The sequence below is a fragment of the Amblyomma mixtum genome, chromosome 6 (assembly GCF_055824585.1).
Source record: "Amblyomma mixtum isolate Tamu chromosome 6, ASM5582458v1, whole genome shotgun sequence".
NCBI lineage: Eukaryota > Metazoa > Arthropoda > Arachnida > Ixodida > Ixodidae > Amblyomma > Amblyomma mixtum.
Genome location: NC_143017.1, coordinates 9125806 through 9145010, shown reverse-complemented (window position 1 = coordinate 9145010; position 19205 = coordinate 9125806).

The window sequence follows — 19205 nt, the reverse complement described above, 5'->3', positions numbered from 1 at the left end:
ATCCGAAAATGTGCTTTCCATCATTGAACAAGTACTTGACCGTTAACTATTGTCTGTGGTTTGTTGCGACTTGTTTTATTGTCATTCTCCGTATTTATTACCTCGCTTCTACTGAATTCAGCTGTTGGCGTCGTCTTCTGCTGGTCGTCGGAGTTCTCTGTATGTTTATCCCACTCCTGCTTGGGCCTCAACGGCCTGCAGTTTTGTATAAATAAAATAAATAAATAGATATCTAAAGCCTTTGAATCGGTTCGTTTTACTGACGTTTTACAGAAGTGTTCCTAACAAATATAACTCATTATGAGCTATCCACGTGTGTCCTGCGAAAATGATCGCTTTAACATAAAACTGGCCAACCGCGCATGCCCACGATACAGACATCGTTCTTAGCGCCCATCCTTTTGCATTATTTCGCCAAAGCCATAACAGGAGTTCGCTATAGGCCACCATCTTCACCCCCACCTTCTGCAATGAGCTTCCCAATGTGGTTATTTCTGTCACTACACGTTTGCCCGCATCTCTGATATCACTACTTGGTGATTTTAGTTTTCCCAACTTCACATGCAGCTCTGAAATTACCATTAGGTCATCATGCTGGTCTGCAGCTAGCGAACGTTTGCATGTATGCTCAGTATTCTCACTGTAGCAAATGTGCACGCAAACAACTACAGGTTTTCTCACTGAATTTAGTCCTAGTGACAAAAGAAATAATCTGAGTGCCGACAGATATAATCTGCCTGCCATGTAAATTAATCTCAGTGCCATGCACTTAATCTAAGCGCCAGCTCTAATCCAAGCGCCAACTCAAACAATTCCAGCGCCAACCAATTTAATCTCAGTGCCAACGCAAATAATACAAGCGCCAGCTGTTTTAATCCAGGTGTCAACCAATTTAATCCGCTAGCAGAAAACGAATGCGGTAGAAGATTCCAGAGCGCAGAGCATGAATGCAGAAATAAAACGAAGTTAAGATAATTTCCGATACCATGCGAGCCTATGAATCACATTCTCATGAACTATTTCGTTTTCTTCGCATACCTTGGAACATCAAAGAGCCACTAGCAGCTGTTAAACCCCACTATTTGATGTAACTCTTGCGGCTTGTGACTGTCGTGTATTAATTAGTTGGGTAATCACTGCTGATTATGGGTTGTCTTATGCGCTGAATCTGCATGCTAGTTACAATTACGGCCTTCATACTGTTTTCATATTGCCGGCCGTTTTCATGCAATTGGTGCGAAATGTTTTCGGGAGGCTGTGAAAAAGATTCAACACCACTAGCAGAAACAAAAAGGGAGTAGTGTAATACAGAGTTCTTCCAGGTGGGACGAGTCATAGAACCGGAGTAACGGTTCTTCACTTTACGGTTTATTTAGTTTTAAAAGGGAAAGTGAGCGAAGCTACACCGGAGCTCACAGCCTAGGTCATGGATAGGTACTGGCGGCTGCCTTATAGCGGTATTAACAATCTAAGTTTATACAAGCACAGAAGCGGCCGTCTTTTAAATGCAGTTTTATTTTCGGTAGGATATTAGGTGGCGCAAAGTGTGACCTCACACTTTTTGCATGTCATCTTCACGCAAAGCTGCTGGTATAAAAGAAAAGTTATGGCGGTCAAAAGCAGCGCACTCTATTCGCTGTACTTGCTGCATACAGTGTCCAGCAGCTTCGAGCAACAAACTGCGCCGATGCTCCCTTTTAGTCAGTCCGGGCAGAGTGGTGAGCACCAAGTCTCTCCGCTCGCTGAGAAAAGCTTTGACTTCAGACTTGAACTTCGAAAACACTTCCTCTATAGGGTTAAAAAAATGGGCTGTAGAGAGGCAGCCTCTAGATTGAGTGCAGCTGACTGGCCAGGATTGCCTGTTCCGCATGGCTGTGAGCGGGGACATTATCAAAAATAAAAACGGCTTCTGAACCAGCCTCTTCACTTTCGACACGGGCTGATATATCGCTCAAAAATTCGTTAAACACGACCCAGTGAACCTTGTCGACAGCCGTCCAATGTATGACACCATTTGCTGACATACAGGCTACAATGTTAAGGTTTGCGCCTCTGCTGTCAGTCGTCGTCTGCACTGCTGGTTGCCCCTTAACCGCACGGCCGAAGCTCCTTGAACACCATATGTTATAGTTGGTCTCATCAACGTAAAACCTGCACAAGCGGGGTCCTTCACACTGCAGCCACTGCGCATATGCTTTGCGGGTGCGTTTCACGTCATCTCTGTTGCGGTCGATCGGCCTCTGAGTCACCAACTTCATAGAGTAGTCTTGGGCATCCAGTAGGCGATCAATGCTACTTGTGCTGATGGCAAGTCTGGGCAATTCTTCTTCCAAGCCTCCTTTATTTGCTTTAGCGTGAAAGCAGGGTTGTTGTCCACAATATTTTTGAGAGCCGCTACAACCTCATTTCCGAATTTCTTCGTCGTCCCGCCTCTCTTCAGCACCTCTCTATCGGTAGCTGCAATGGACCTTGCTGTCTTTAAATTGATGCCCAGCGTGTCTGCCATTTTTTTGACATCTCCTCCACGCCTTGACACATGGAGAATTCTGGCCCTGTCATGTTCAGAGACTTTGCTGTTCTTTCTTCTTGGTGCATCGGGTGCTTGAATGGCGGCCCTAGTTTTCGGTGTTCAATTAGGACGTAAGAGCACGGCTCATCGGCTTCCTTGGAAGAAAATACTGCGCGTTAATGTCCATGAAAGATGAAGGAAAAGTCGTACACTATCACCTGCTTATAGTACACGAGTGCGTACCACCGCCGTCCGGCTCTACTCCGTTGTGCAAATGCAGCCACAATGCGGCACACGCAAAGCCGTCTGCTTTGAAGCTTTCTTGTCTTCTGTGTTTTTAACAATGCTTTTTACGTGCCTGAGAAATAAATCTTATTTCTTGAAAAAGAAAGTTCACAGATTTCTAGTAACGTGTGCACATATCTATGTCTTTTTCAGTTGTCCTAGCATATTTTGCAAAAGCAGACGACAATCCACAGGAATTGGAGGCGCAAACCTTGCCTTCTGCTTTGCAACTTTCAATCATTGGCTGTGTACCTTTTTTTCACGCGAAAATACGTAGGGCTAATCTAAGATACGTTTTATTAGCACTTTCTGTGAATATCTGACAAAATAATCGCATCTTTTATTGAAGACAGTGGATTCAATTTACATTATAAACAGTGTGTGCATTTGTGCCCTCCTCCGTTCTATGGTCATAATTAAGAGCCAGTAAGCTATAGCACTGAGCCCCTGTGCGGCTTTTTAATGCTGATATTGTGCGCTTTAAACGGCACTTTAAAACACTTGTATTAAAGCAGTATTGATGAAAGCTATGCAATATGTGGACACTTCGCTCAGTGGTTTGAAAAATTCTCATCTTTTATGCGAAGCATATTACTAGAGCTACACTACAGCCCGTCGAGCGCGGCGGTGGAGCTACCATTGACCTTTAGCGTGACCACGTGACACCACGTGACAACATGACGTCACAGCAGAGGAGAGATGGGCTGCCGGCTCGCGCGGTCGGCCGCGGCGGTGGAGGCTCTACATCAGAGGCGCTGCAGCTGACCACGTGACGCTACAGCAGCGGTATAAAGCTGAGCTTGCCTCGCTCTCCGGGCACTTACGAGGCGGCCATGTGTTGGGATGCCGCCCAGAAGCAGGGCTGATTTGAACGAGAAGCGAAAGCTTCAGCGTGCCACAGAGATCGATGATCCCGTATATAGCTGCCACGGCAATCCTTGCTACACTTCTAGTGGTTGTATTAAAATGACCAAGTATTCAACCAAGGAAAGCCATGCATTACCAAGCCTAGGCATCAATATGCTTCGCATCTGACTAGGCTTAACCTTAGCTAAGCCTCAGCCATTTTATTCCTGGCATTCGTGTTCTATGCTTTGGAGTCTTCTACAGCATTCGTTTTTCGAGTGTGGATTAAATTGGTTGGCACCTGGATTAAAACAGCTGGCGCACCTATTATTTTGCGTTGGCACTGGGATAAAATTGGTTGGCGCTCACATTGTTTGAGTTGGCGCTTAGATTAAATACGCTGGCGCGTGGATTAAATATTTTGCACCCGGATTAAATTTTTGGCACGCAGATTATATAAGTCAGCGCGTAGATGATTTCCACTAGCACTAGGATCAAATTGAGTGGGAAAACATGTAGACTAACATTTAATGCTGCCAATACGTTAGACTTACTTATCACTAGTCGACCCGAAATAGTTTCACCTACAACGTATCTGCCAGGCCTTAGCGATTACGCTGTTCATAACATTTCTATTAGGTTAACTTGTTTAAAATCCAGCAAAAAGGTGCAAGTGGTACTCGATTATAAGTGAGCCAATGTTGTGGCAATAAACACTGAGCTCTCTACTTTCATTGATATTGCTGCGGGAAAAAATATATTTACAGATATTTACAGATAGAAGTGAACAGCGGCGAGCGGCACCAAGAACACAGCCGGAACTTTGTTGTCGTCTTCGTCTCCTCCCACTCGTTCCATCCCTCGTCGTCGTCTACCAGCTTCAGAACAGCTGGCTGCTCAAACGCCGTCTCGGTGTTACGGTGGCGTGTGAGTGTCGTCATAAGGTTTAAGCTGGCAGAGGTGGACGATGTCGGTGGTGGGGCCAGAGTACGATGGCGAGGACGCAAGGGAAGGAGTTTCATAGTTCAAGTCGGTGACATGGCGCACCACACGCTACGCCATCACGCGTGCTTTGCCTACCAGCTGGGCTAATCATGTCGCCAATTTTCTTCTGCAAGACGTCACTCTTACCATGGCGCCCCTCGTCAACTGCTAACGGACTGCGGTCGTTATTTTCTGTCCAGAGTAGTCCATTACATTCTTGGTTCGTGTGCCACGCAGCACCAGCTGGTGACATCTAACCATCCACAAACCAACGGGCTTACGGAAAGGTTCAACCGCACGCTCACCGACATGTGAGCCTTGTACGTCTCGCGAGACCACGGAGATTGGGACGCAGCCTTGCCTTATGTGACCTTTTAGTATAACTCTTCACTTCATGACAGAACAGGCTATTCCCCTTTCTACCTTTTCTTTGGTAGGCACCCCCTTTGCATTTGGACGAACTCATGCCGCCTTCTTCAGCCCTTACCACCGCTTACGCTCCGGACGCCACCGCCCAGACCACGCTGGCGCGCCAAATAGTACGTAGTCGGCTCCATGCTTCTCAAGCTTCCCAGAAGTCCGCCTACGGCCGCCGTCACCGGGCAGTCGAATATAACCCAAGATCACTCGTCCTTCTTTGGACGCCGTCCCCCAGCATCGGTCTCTATGAGAAGCTTCTTTATCACTACCGTGGCCCTTACAGGGTGGTGCACCATGTCACCGACGTGAACTATGAAATTGCTCCCCTTGCGGCCTCGCCATCGTCCTCTGGCCCCACCACCGACATCGTCCACATCTGCCGCCTCAAGTTTTATTACGACGCTCATACATCGCCACCCTAACGCCGGGACGGCGTTTAAGCAGCCGGGGATCATGAAGCAAGTAGACGACGACGATAATGAGCGACGCAACGAGCCGGGGGAGACGAAGACGACAACAAAGTTCTGGCTGTGTTCTCGGTGCCGCTCGCAGCTGTTCCCTTCTATTTGTAAACACCTGTCAATATATCCTTTCCAGCAAAAATATTTTCTTGATGGCTTTGGCTGTCGTACTGCTTAAGCAAACTGAAACATCTCTTCCGAAAAAGTAAACAAGCTCACTGAACAGTTTATTCCTCAAAAACCATCACGAACTATGCCAATGCTCGTTTGTAAAGCCATCATATCATGCGCTTGTCTAATGAAAAGAGGAGACATTATCGAGTCGATAACCTTTCCCCAATTACACAACGTAGGGTTTCGTGTTCGACTGCATGCAAGGCATACGTGCAGGCAATAAAAATATCAAAGAAGCACTTCCATGCACAGATTCTTCTGTCTATGCTCACAACAAATATCAAATTACTGGCGCGTTAATAATCCCCCGAGGGAAGTAAATGTCATTTTAAGTGACACCTGCGCTTACCCCTTTCCTTCAGACCTTGTTGCTTCAATTCTTAACCATTCTTTTGCCTAGAAATTTTTTGTTATAATTATGCGCGCATACCTACCACTGAAAATAACCATCGTACAACTATGTCGCCAATATTATTCCATACGTTTGGTGTCATTAAACTTATTGATAACCTCAGTCTTCATTCCGCTCCATGTTGTGATCGTATTTGTGCTATGTTTATGAAAAACACTTCAGCCTGTGTTTCTGTTATGCTGACTAAAACTTTGCAACAATCATATGACCAGTATTTGCCACCAAAATAATGGGAAATTCAGAAGGTGACTCCAGTCTACAAGTCGGGTAGCAGAACATCTCCCCTCAGCTATCCTTTAATGTCCATGACTAGCACATGTTTTAAAATGTTCGACCAGATAATTTTACAAAACTTGTTTTCTTGAGTAAAATGCCTTATTCTCATCGGCACAACATTCTTTTCGGAGATTGCATTTGTGCGCGACTGAACTAATATGCTTTACAAATGCATTACACCATATTCTTGAGCAATCATCTGTAGTTGAGTGCATATTCCAATATTTTAGTAAACCTTTCGACAGGTATGTCACAGACACCTAGAAGGGGTGTTCAATAAAGATTTCCCCTGACGCACTTGCTGTGGACGGAGAGCATCGAATTTTTGCAGATTTATTAGTCCTTCTCTACATAGGTGCCACCCGGGGACACACACTTCTCCCATCTTTTTATGCAACTGCAAACAACACGCTTATAGAAGCAGACAGGTTGCTCCAAAAACCATGTTATGACTTCAGAAATCAGAATCTCATCATCTGGGAAATGCTTGCCCTTCAAATACTACTTCATTGTTGGAATGAGGTGGAAATCCGAAGGTGCGAGGTCCGGTGAACAAGGCGGATGCGGTAGAATTCCAAAGCCGCAGCAGCGTGCTTGCATCTGGGCAACATGTGAGTTGTGGCATTGTCTGGCGCATTGTCTTGCTGAAGGTGGACACCTTTGGTGAGGATGCCACGTCTATTGCTTTTGATGGCCTTTCGCAATTTCTGCAGCAGTGACCATAATATGCCCCAGTAATCGTGGCACCCTTTGCTAGGAAATCCATCAAGACTACACCGTGCTGGTCCCAAAAGACTGTGAGCATGGCCTTGCCCGCCGAGGGCTGGGCGCGTGCCTCCTTTGGAGGCGGTGAGTCCAAGTGCTGCCATTGCATCGACTGGACTTTAGTTTCCGGATCATAGTGATGGACCCAAATTTGTCCTGTGTAATCAGTCTGTTGAAACAGTTCTCCTGGTTTCCATGGCACATGGTCAAAAGATCCTGGGAGCATTCGACTCGTTCCTGCTTTTAGAAAGGTGTGAGCAGCCGAGGAACCCAGCAAGCGGATAGCTTACGTTAGTGAAGATGGTTGTGACAGATATTTTCCACGGACCCAAAACTAATCTTGACATTTTGGGCTGGGTCTCGAACGGTTACGCGGCAATTTCCCAAAATGGCGGCCTCCACTTGCTGGACTGTGTGTTCGTCGATAGCGGAGTGGGGTCGCCCTGCAATCGGAGCCATTTCCACGGATGTCCGACCAGATTTGAATTGACGATGCCAGGTCTTCACTACATCATATGATGGGGAATCCTCCTCATAACTTCTTTTATCTCATCGAACATCTCCATTAGAGTGCGGCCTTTCAAGCACAAAAATTGATGACTGCTTTGTATTCCACTGCATTCATTACTACACCTCGCACCACTTCAACACCTGTAAAAGAAAGGGCGTTATTAGTTCAGAGTTGCACATTAGCACCTGAGCTATAGGGACTCAAGTCATTACACTTGCGCAGTTTTAGCATCCTGCATTAAAGAGAAGTGAGTCAGTGGAAATCTTTATTGAACGGCCGTCGTATTATTAAAACTAAGTAACCTTAATATTGTCACGTCGTAGTGACGGCAGTCCAGCGGTCAGGAATACAGCAACAAGGCTTGCAAACGAAGCTCTTTATTTGGGCTGACTTGCGCCTGCAAAAGAACTGAATCACTCCGCGGCGGCGTAAGCAACAAACGTGCTCGTCAGTCGTCGAACTACGAATACCTACGATGCTGCTCGCGGCCTCGTTCAATTTAAAGCTGGTAAGGAAACTTCGAGATAACAGGTCGAGATCATCTAGAGTAATCTGGAAACACGTAGATGAAGCTCTTCATGGCTGTGATCAATCGAGATTAGTCCGGTCGCTTCTCGCGTCACGAACAAAAATGATAACACCCCTTTCCTGCTGCCTTGAGCGCGAACGAACGGACACTACAATGATGCGTGCATTATTGACCCTAATCTACTGAAATGTATTGAGTGTTTTCTCCTTAATCTCTCACAGTTTGTCACGGCTGATGGTTTTAATTCCTGCTTTAGGGAAGTGCATTCAGGTTTTCGTTAAGTCTCAGTCCAAAGTCCTCTTTTTCTTAATCTACATCAATGATCTTCCACCTGTGGTTAACGCTCATATCCTCCTTTTTGCGACTGATTGTGCATATTTTCGAGAATAACTGATAAAACGATTGGTGTGTACTTCAGTCTGAACGTACCACTGCAGCTCATTGGTGAAATAGTTGGCAAACTTAACAAACATTTCGTATTACATTAATTACATTTCTTTAGAGCCTAAGACCAAATGAATACCTTGCTGTTTTATCACTGCAAATGTAAGCTGGTCGCGTCGTAACAAGCACGTAATACAGAACGCTTATCGAATGCTTGGATTCTTACGACACAATCCTTTCAACGTTCCTTCTTTGAAACTTTTGCTGTATAAAATACTAGTTCCCTTCAAACTGCTGTACGCAAGGTCAGTCTCGGTCCTCCTTATGAGAGTCATAATACTGCTGTTCAGATGGTTCAAAATAAGTATGCATGTTTAAGCCACGCTAAATAAAACCGCTCTGCTAGCATAACTGCCACAAAATCTATTCTTTCTCTTCCATTGTTGTCGCTCCGTCGAAAGGTGCCTCGTATCACACTGTTTCACAAGTTGCACCATCATCTTGTACTGCACGGTCGCCTTATCCCACAGCCATTTTATGTATCCCATCGTAATGATCATCCTCATCAATTCGGTTTAGATTCTAGTGCGCCCAATATTTTTGTCGGTCTTTTTTCCCGTGTACCTCGCGCGACTAGAGGCACCATCCTGTATATATTGCCGGCATCATGTTCCGCGAAGCTACAGCTAGCAATGTATATTGAGCTTTTAGTTAAATTTGTATCTCTGCTGTATTTTTCTCATCTTACTCTTGTGTTTTTGCCACTCCTCCTCTGTAATGCATTTGGCCCTGAGAGTAAGATGGAAAAATTCAACAAGTGATCATTCCGAACAGAGATTGCTTGATTGTTTGAAATAACATATGAGTGGCAGGCTGCATGGGAAACTCAGGTAAACAACAAGCTGTGTTCTGTAAAGCCCATGTTAAAAGACTGGATATGAGGTAGCCATCCAATACCTTTTGCACAAGTTATTTTGTGTCGCGTACGCGTATGTATCGGGCGCGTGTTTTACTCATTACTTTTCCCTAATTATACAAGATAAATCTGTGAAAGTACGGGGACGAACTCACACTAAAGCACATTTTAATCGCGTGTCCAAAAAATAAACTAACAAAAAACACTCGAAATTATTTTCCAATATATACATCTTATTACGGCCCGTGTTGCTTGTAAGTGTTCAAGCAATTTATGGTTTTTCATGCCTTTTTATTTTTCTCACGGTAGTAAGAGTTTAAGCAAACTATAGGCACCAAAAGCTTCAGCTTTAATGCAAGACACTCTAACCAAGTGTTTTGCGCATCATGGCATTGCGGTTTAGCACAACTAAACTCAATATATTCAACAAATACATTTAGCAGTATGGGAGTAATAGCTTATGATATGTAAGCTGATAGTCATCGTGCATGTAGAATCACTAGTACAACTGGGTGAGTGAATCTGTATTTTCTGCAGGGGCAGGTACAAAGGCGTCATCGGTACACAGTGTAAGCTCACCTTTATTTTTATTGATATACGCTGAAAGAGTATTTCAGAGATTAAAAGGAAGTCCTTCAGCCTTATTTTCGGGCACTGATTCATTAAGAGTTTGCTGATGAAAGAAATACTCTGGCCAATCAATCAGTCGTATCAACGGCAGGGCGCCGCTTATGTTGACTTCTTGACATTTTCAGCTTAATTTTATTCACAATTTTAATACTGAACGTTTATGTTTAAGTAGCACTTTTCGCCTCCCAGGTACACATTTTAGAAGCATATATTGAATTTAACTGGGGAAGGCGATCTTAAAGCTCAAACAATAAATGATACTCGCACAGGCTATCATTGCGTATCGTGCTGTAGAAGAAGGCGGTAGGATTATTCGAAAGGATACTGGCAAGCTATCTCAGGAGAAGAAAGATCTGGTCAACAAACGCCAGAGCACGAGAGGGTCTAACCCTGCAGAGAGTGTAAAACTGGAAGAATAATCAAAGTTAGTTACAAAGTGCAAAGTAGCCGATATAAGCCAGCTGAACATGGAGAGACTCGGATAATTTAAAAAAAATGGATGTAGCCTAGGAGTGGTGAAGAGGAAAGTAAGCATTGGATAAAACATACGTAGGTGTTAAGAGAAAATGAGGGAAATGTCATAACAAATATGGGTCAGATAGTTAAACCAACCGAATAGTTCTTCACAATAAAATACAGTAGCAGATGTAATCAGAATGTTAATGAGAGGCAGTAACGCACAGGAAGAGCGTCATCCCGCCTCTATGGAAAGGAACAGGAAAAGAGCCTTAGGAGCTATTGGAAAGATGAAATCCGCTAAGAAGGCTCAAGTAACAGTAGGTTTCTCGAAAGACGAAGGAGTGATTCTGCTAGAAAAGCTGCGCTCCCTATCTGCGCAATGCCTTACGAACTGGCGCGTAAAAGAAGCTTGTAAGAGCGCTAACATTGTATTAATTAATCGAAAAGAGACGATAAGGGCTTGAAAAATTACACACTGATCAGAATACCGTTCATTGCTTACAAGACATTTACCAAAGTAATCTATGATAGAGTCAGGACAGGCATAGAGTTCAAGCAATCAAAAGATATTTTGTAGGCTGGTTTTGTTGCGGATGAACTCGGCATTTTTCGGCACATCATGTGCATCGCACCTGTCTATTTTAGAAGTCCTCCCGCTCAGGGTTGACACCAGTGCGCGTTTGCCGTTAACAAACACACGGCAGGCGGTCATCTCAACTCAGCTAAATAAGTGAAAGGTTGCAAGCAGCAATGGGGACCACGGCGTTATGAAAGCGTCATTCTCTCTGAAGCGAGGAAACTTACCTCATTCCCAATGGCTGTGCCACCTGACGTCTGTCGTGTGAGGAGCGGTACGCTCCCTTTTCACCATCTTAGCATATGCTATGAGGGTGGAAAAACTTGCCTCCAGGTTCACTAACCTTACTGCAGGCGAAAGGCTTCAAACAAAAAATTTAGAGGAACAAAAAACCTTACGTTAAAGAGGACGAACGCAATATCTGTTTCAAGCACTTCTGATATGTTTTTAATGGCTCCGAATTAATTTTTTGTTTTTTTTTCCTGAAGCAAAAATTTAAATTCATCATATTCTGCTTTCAATAGCACAATATTGTGCATTCAATAGCACTCCTGAATAATTTCATGAAGGGGAAAATTTTCTTTGCCAGGGATAGGATCAGCAACCAGAATTTATTTGCATTTTACCTGCATTTCACTCCACTACCACGGCAAGAATTTCAAACTATAACTTTCTTCTCAGCAGGTGAGCGTCGCACACGCTAAGCTTTCATGCCTGTTTTCCTGTTAAGCTATAATATTTTAGATGGACTCTACCGCACCAATTACTTAGCCACACTGGACTGCCGTGCTGAAGGCATGTTGCCAACTTTATTGCCACTGCAACTGTGCCGACTTCAAAAACATGCGCCCAGAGTAAAGAAGTGGCCATCATTTTCCGGCCACGTGTCTCAGTTCCTTGGAAGTTCTTGTTATATAAAACAGATCATATCACGTCTCTAATATTAACACAAGCAAATATGATAAACTTTCGACAGGGTACCCAAGTCTGCCAGTGACTATTTCGGTAAAATCACTTGCCCTCTCCTGGGGTTTAATGAAATTCGGCTGTAAGGATATAGATTTTTATCTCATTCGCCAGCAAAATGGCGGGCAAACTTCATAGAGTATTTTTCAGCGAGAACTTCGCTCTCCTGGCCGCCTTCCTCAACCGTCTGATTTCTTGTAAGCAATTCTTGAAATTCAATAACCCCGCCATGAATGCACCAATTTGCATGAGTTTATTAGGCAGCGTTTCAAAACCTTCAGCGGGCGGGGACCAGTACCAATGGGGTGAACAATTCCGTCGTTTTGTTTTAAAAAACCCTTTATTAAGGATGGCCATAGGCCCAGTCTTCGATAGGCAGATGTTCGCCCACAGGCAGTGCCCGAAGAGCTGCAAGGGCAGCCGCGTCCGGTTCGACTGGTTCCCTAGCTCTTAGTGCGCCTTCTGTTACCTGCAAGAGCGCCAAGATAGTTATAAAAGAGATTAGGTCACGGGAAAACTCAACACAATCCGTCGCGAGCAATTTTTCCTCGTTTTGGTTCCGTCGGCACATGGATTATGCACGGCCTGTATAGGATACTAAAGTATTTCAGAATTACTCGCACTAATGAACCTGCTATCAGAAAGGCAGTATGTATGTATATGCACCCATGACCTGTTGGCTGTATAAATGATCAAGGCCACTCCCATATCAAGTTTCCACGTTTTAGTTTTATAGCGGCGCATGCTGCTTATCATAAAGTGGGAAAAAAATATTTTTACGCTTCGTTCAATGCCTGCGCTGAACATTTCTCGACAGTGACAGAACCATCTCGCTAAAAAAGGAACATCGTACGTAGCCTAAGTCCCAATAGAGTCGTCAGCGTGTTTGAACACGGGCACCTAGAAAGGGCGCGCACGGGGACCATTGCCTCAAGCTTCGCTGTAATTTCCCGGCGTAGGAAGAACCCGGATATTTGTCACTTTGCGTGGCGTTATATCCCGCGACTCCAAGGATGGGATGACGAGTTCTGCGACATGAAGTCACGCCGCAAGAATTCGGTCAGTGAGTGACCTCCACGATGTACTTGTTCGGGGCTCCCCCTCCATGACCAAGGGACTAAATTAACTCGCGCGAACTCTGGGACTCACTACTTCAAGCGGGTATCTAATGCCCATTCACAATCTCAATTCGCAAAGGGCATGCCACCAGCAGTCGTTTGCGATCAAGCAGCAGCTCCTCGACACCGTTCCCACACCTACAAGGGTGACCTCCGGGTCACCTGCTCGTTTCAGTCTCACGTGAAATGGGAAGTCTTGTGAATGACGTCAGTCCCGCACTTCGGCCCAGTTTCCTGCGCCCTCGCGCACGGTCCTCTAAAGCGTTCTGGTCTCTCGCTATTAACAATGTGCTACGACAACCGGAGCGAAGATGAGATGTCGTGGCGGTTTTGATGTGCGCCACGGTCAAAAAGCGTAAGGGCGCAGTTCTCGGGGCCGGCCTGCCAGCCTGGATGCCTGCTGCCGGCGTCAGAAAAATCCACTGGCATTGTTTGTTCACGTCCAAAGCTCTGGGGTAGAGTATCATTAGCCAGTATCGAGTTGTTGGTAGAAGCGATAGCAGCAGTACAAATTTCCTCCCATAGCCGTTTTGCTGCTGCTCTGCAGCTCACCTGGCCTCTGCTAGCTCTATTCCCGAAGCGGTCGCGGAAACCGAGCATATCTTTATTTCCCTATGACGCGGGGTTCACAGTAAAACGGTGCCGCGGGTAGCACCTCAGTGCTAGCTAGTTCCAAAGCGCACTCAGCTACGGCATCTATGTGAAATCGGCTATGCTTAGCGACGATAAGGGCAGCCAGCGAGCAGCGCGTAGTTCGTCGCCCGGCGCGCCCGCGGGCGGCGTCACTGCCGAAAGCTCAGCTCACTCAATGATTGTTTCCGTAGCCTATGAATTGAGCACGCAAGGCTGGAAAATCGGGCAGCGAGCGACTGGCCTGCGACTGAGCGACACTTTATGCCCACGTTTGCAGCACTGGTGAACAAATTTAGCTCACATATAAGCATGAAATATAGGCTGCATTGCGGTGATTCTTAAGCTCGTCCTCGACGCCAACATGACTTTTCGAGCGGAAACCCATCATATCTTTATTTGGAGTGTCTAGCGTTCCGTCCAGACGGAACATTTGCTGCTGCTGTAGTAACGTCCAGACAGAATATTTACTGCAGCTAGAGCTCCGTCCATGCAATAGACAGTTTTAGTTTCACGTACGTAGAAGCTTCACGTAAATAGAGCGCTTACGGGTCACCAGTACGCATGCGCAGAACGTGAAGTGTCTGCGTGGGTCGCACGGACGTACGTGAGATTCGGATTTTTGCGTTGCGGTATTCACGTTGTTTGAGTACGTGGCGTTGGCAACATGGCGGCGCCCTGCCCGCCCACTTCACAACGATAACAGCTTCGTAGCTAATCCCTCCACGTGGTATTGTGCTGTAAACTGTTGTATTTGCCTTCATTTGGTCCGTTCTTGCTCTCGAATGAAGTTTTAGGTGAGAACTAGCTTTCGTTTTCCAAACTGAAATCCGTTTCAGCAGCTCCTAAGCCTGACGGAGAAGCGTTTGTAGTCGTCCTAGCAACGAGTGTGCCGACGGTCTCACGAGACCACGCTAAGCTCAGAACCTCGCGGGATATCGCAAGACCCTCGGCACAGTCAGCGGGAAAAGCAAAACGGTGCACGCTTTGACTCCATACACACACGTCGTCAACATGAGTGGGACACCAGCGCGCCTTCGCTTCTAGAAAAGCGATGATTTAAATATGCTTCGAGACGTGCAGGAATGCAATCCCTTTGAAGATAACATGCAACATACAGTTCGGTGGAATGAAATCGCTCAACGTTTGTCAGAAGAAAGGGGTAAAATATTTACCTCCCGCCCTGTGACTTGGCCTGGCTCCGCTCCAAGCAGCTCGACTAAACAAAATTAGTTTTCTTTATCTGTACTAGATGGCGCGGCACAACATGCTAGCGCATTATTTAGGTTCTATGGCAGATCTACACAGTTTGCTTCCCGTACGTGTAGGTAAAACTGTACGAAGCGATTAGCTCTATGGACACGAGCGTACGATACGCAGAGTGCTCATGTTTACATGCGTGAAGGTTCTACGTACGTAAAACTAAAACTGTCTAATGTCCGTAATGTCCATACTATACAAAATGGTGATTTCTACCCACATAAACCATTTCTTTTCCTCTGAAATAACCAGTTCACAAAGCTGTATCCAAATGTTCACTCTACGCATGTATACGGCACCAAAATATCTGTCCGCGTACTGCGTTTAGTTACATCCTTGAAGATATAGCTTCCGTGCATGCATGCAGGATCGGGAAAATGACGCTGTTAGAAGCAGAGTGCAGAAACTCTTCGCGAAGTGATGGGAAGCCCTGTCGCTGTTTGTGCTGCAAGATGACGTAGCGCGAAAAAGACTAAGACCTACACAAACGGTCAACAAGCATTATGCAAATGCACTAACAAATCCAAGTCAAAACTCTTTCTATTGCCATTTCTCAGACTGCTTGGAAAATAAAATGATGCAGCAGAATATCCTGTAACACATTAGGCGGAATAGGATTGCCACTTTTTTAAATGTACTTGCAAAAGTCTGCAAGCAAACTGGTTTCCCAATCCCTAACGGCAGCTTTAATTCCGTCTTGACGTAACTCTTGTGGCAGAAAATGCTGGACGAAACTGTATGGTGTCAGATACAGTTCCGTCTGGACGGAACCCCATCGCTACATGCAGTTCCGTCTGGACGGAACTTTAGCGCAAATTGTAGTCTGGACGGACCTACAATTTGCGCTAGAGTAGTAGTTCCGTCTGGACGGAACTCTAGCCACTGCCATCTTTATTTCACTACGAGAAATAGTTCACAGTAAAACGAACAATGAAGAGAGTAGCACCTCAGCGCTAGCGAGTTTCGAAGGGCTCTCAGCTCCGGCATCGAAGCGAAACCTGCTAGGCTTAGCGACAAATACGGCAGCCAGGGAGCAGGTCGAAGTTCGCCGCCCGGCGCGCTCACAGACAGCGTCATTGCTGAAAGCTCGGCTCGCTCACAGATTGGCTCAGCAACTTGCGACTTGCATTCGCAAGGCTGGCAGATCGAGCTGCTAGCGGCTGTCCTGCAACTGAGCGCATGTTCGCAGTACAGGTGAACAACTTTTAGTGCAATCCCGATCAAAACGCACGACAGAATTTTTTGTCGCGTATCTGTCGCGCGACAAAATTTTGTGTCGCGCGACAAGCTCTCTTGTAGTGCATTGTGTCGTGCGACAGGGGCTCGTGTCGTGGGTTCTTTCTCGCGACAAAAGTGTTTGTAGTGGGTTCTGTCGCACGACAGTCATCATTCCTGTATTTTGTAGTGTGCAGAAGGTGCCTGTCGCAGGATTTGTCGCGCGACAGGTTTCTGTCGTAGGTGCTGTCGTGCGACAGGTAGAGTCGTGCCGCGCGACAGGGCCTGCGTGCCTCGACAGAGTTGCCTGTCGCGGGTTCAGTCGCGCGACACTACAGCCTGTCGAGGTATCTGTCTTGCGACAGATACCTGTCGTGGGTCTGTCTTGCGACAGATACCTGTCGTGGGTTCTGTCTTGGGACAAATATCTGTCGTGGGTTCTGTCTTGGGACAAATATCTGTCGAGGCAAGTGTCGTGTTAGAGGTTGCAGTCGATGGTAATTGTGGTTTTCTACAGAAATCTCGAATTTCTGTAGCGCCATCGTGGGATAGTGATAGGCGGACATTCACCAATTTCGTGTTAAATCGCTTGCAATTTGGCGAGGCACGAAGACGATGCGACTTGCTTTGATCGATTGGCGACGATCATCGAGGGAATTAAATGAAGTGTTAATTCACAAACGCGACTCGAGTTTGCAACTCGCTTCCCTACCTAGCTACCGGCCGCACGAAAATTGGCGGGCATGAGAGGCGCCGCTCGCAATCAATCTTCCCTTCAGTTCGCACATGACAGTGTGAGCGAAAGAAGACCATGCTCAAGAGAAAGCATATGCACCAGCGAGAATGCTAGCGGTGCCTGTGAATGAGGAAGTGCTTGCGGTAGTGGCATGCTGCGAGCCACGCGAGCGTCTTCATTCCATCCGGCGCGAGCATTACGAATAGCGCTACTGAAGGTCAGTGTACTCGTGGCTGCTGTGACCTGTGCGTCTCGCAACATACTGTACCCACTACCACATGCGGAGAAAAAGCTAAGGTCACATATACGCGTCGCTTAACGTCACTTAATGAGAGTAACCTGATGGCGAAAAAGCTGGAAGATTACTCGCAGTAATCGTCCTGCTATCACAAAGGCAGCATGTATGTTACGCACGCATGACCTGTTGCCTTTATAAATGATCAAGGCGACTCCCATATCAAGTTTCCACGTTTCAGTTTTTAGCCGCGCATGCAGGATCATCATAAAATATGAAATATATATATATATATTCTTACAACTTCGTTCATTGCTTCCATTGAAAATTTCATGACAGTACAACCATCTCGCTAAATATAGAGAACAGCGTACGAATCCTAAGGCCCAGTACAGCCTTGAGCGTGTTTGAACACGGACGCTTAGAAAGGGCGCGCGCGTGGACCGTTGCGTCGTGCCTTCGCTGTAATTTCCCGGAGGAGCAAGAACCCGAATATTTGTCAGTCGATCGCGTGGCGTTACCCCGCGACGCCAAGGATTGGGTGGCGAGTTCTGCGACATGAAGTCGCGCCGCAAGAATTCGGTCAGTGAGTGACTTCCCCATGAGGATTTATTAGTTCGGGGCTCCCCCTCCGTGACCAAGGGGCTTAATTAACTCGCGCGAACTCTGTGACTCCCTACTGTAAACGTGCGTTTAATGTCCATTCACACTCGCAATAGCAAAGGCCATGCGGCCAGCAGTCGCTTGCGATCGGGCAGCAGCTCCACGACACTTCCTCACACCTACAAGAGTGACCTGCAGCTCGCCTGCTCGTTTGATTCTCACGTGAAATGAGAAGTCTTGGGACTGACGTCAGTCGATCGCGCGCTTTGGTTCAGTCTCCTGCGCCCTCGCGCCTCGTCCTCTAGAGTGTTCTGGTCCCTCACGCTCGGTCCACTAAAGTGTTCTGGTCCCTCGCTATTAACAGTGTGCTACGACAGCCTGAGCGAAGAGTAGAATGTCGGGGTGGTTTTGACGTGCGCCACTGCCATGCAAGCGTAAGGGCGCTCTTCTCGGGACCGGCCTGCCAGCCTGGAAGCCGGCGTCAGAAAAATTCACTGGTATTGTTTGTTCACGTCCATTTACTAAGCTCTGGGATAGCGTATCGTTAGCCAATATCGAGTTGTTGGTAGAAGCGATAACAGCAAAACAAACTTTCTCCCACAGCCGCTTCTGCTGCCCATTGCAGCTCGCCTGGCTTCTGCTAGCTCTGCTCCTGAAGGGGTCGCGGAAACCGAGCTTATTTCACTATGACTCGGGGCTCACAGTAACACGGTGGCGAGGGTAGCACCTCAGTGCTAGCCAGTTCCGAATCGCGCTCAGCTTAGGCGTCGATGTGCAATCGGCTAAGCTTAGCGACGACAAGGGTAGCTAGAGAGCAGCGCGCAGTTCGTCGGCCGGCGCGCCCGCGGGCGGCGTCGTTGCCGAAAGCTCGGCTCGCTCAATGATTGGCTCAGTAGCTCGCGAACTGAGCAGGCAAGGCTGGAAAATCGAGCAGCGAGCGTCTGTCCTAGCTGCTTCTGAGCGAGACTTTATTCTCACGTTTGCATGCAGCATAGGTGAACAAATTTAGCACACATATATGCATCGAATATCTGCTGCCTTACAGCGTTTATTAAGCTCGTCCTCGACGTCACCGTTAGCGCGGAAACCGCGCATATCTTTATTTCACTACGAGACATGGTTCACAGTACAACGTACAGTGAAGAGAGTAGCACCTCAGCGCTAGCCAGTTCGAAAGCACTCTCAGCTCTGGCATCGATATGAAACCTGCCAGGCTTAGCGACGAATACGACATCCAGGGAGCAGTGCAAACTTGTCGCCCGGAGCGCTCGCGGGCAGTGTCATTTCTGAAAGCTCGGCTCCCT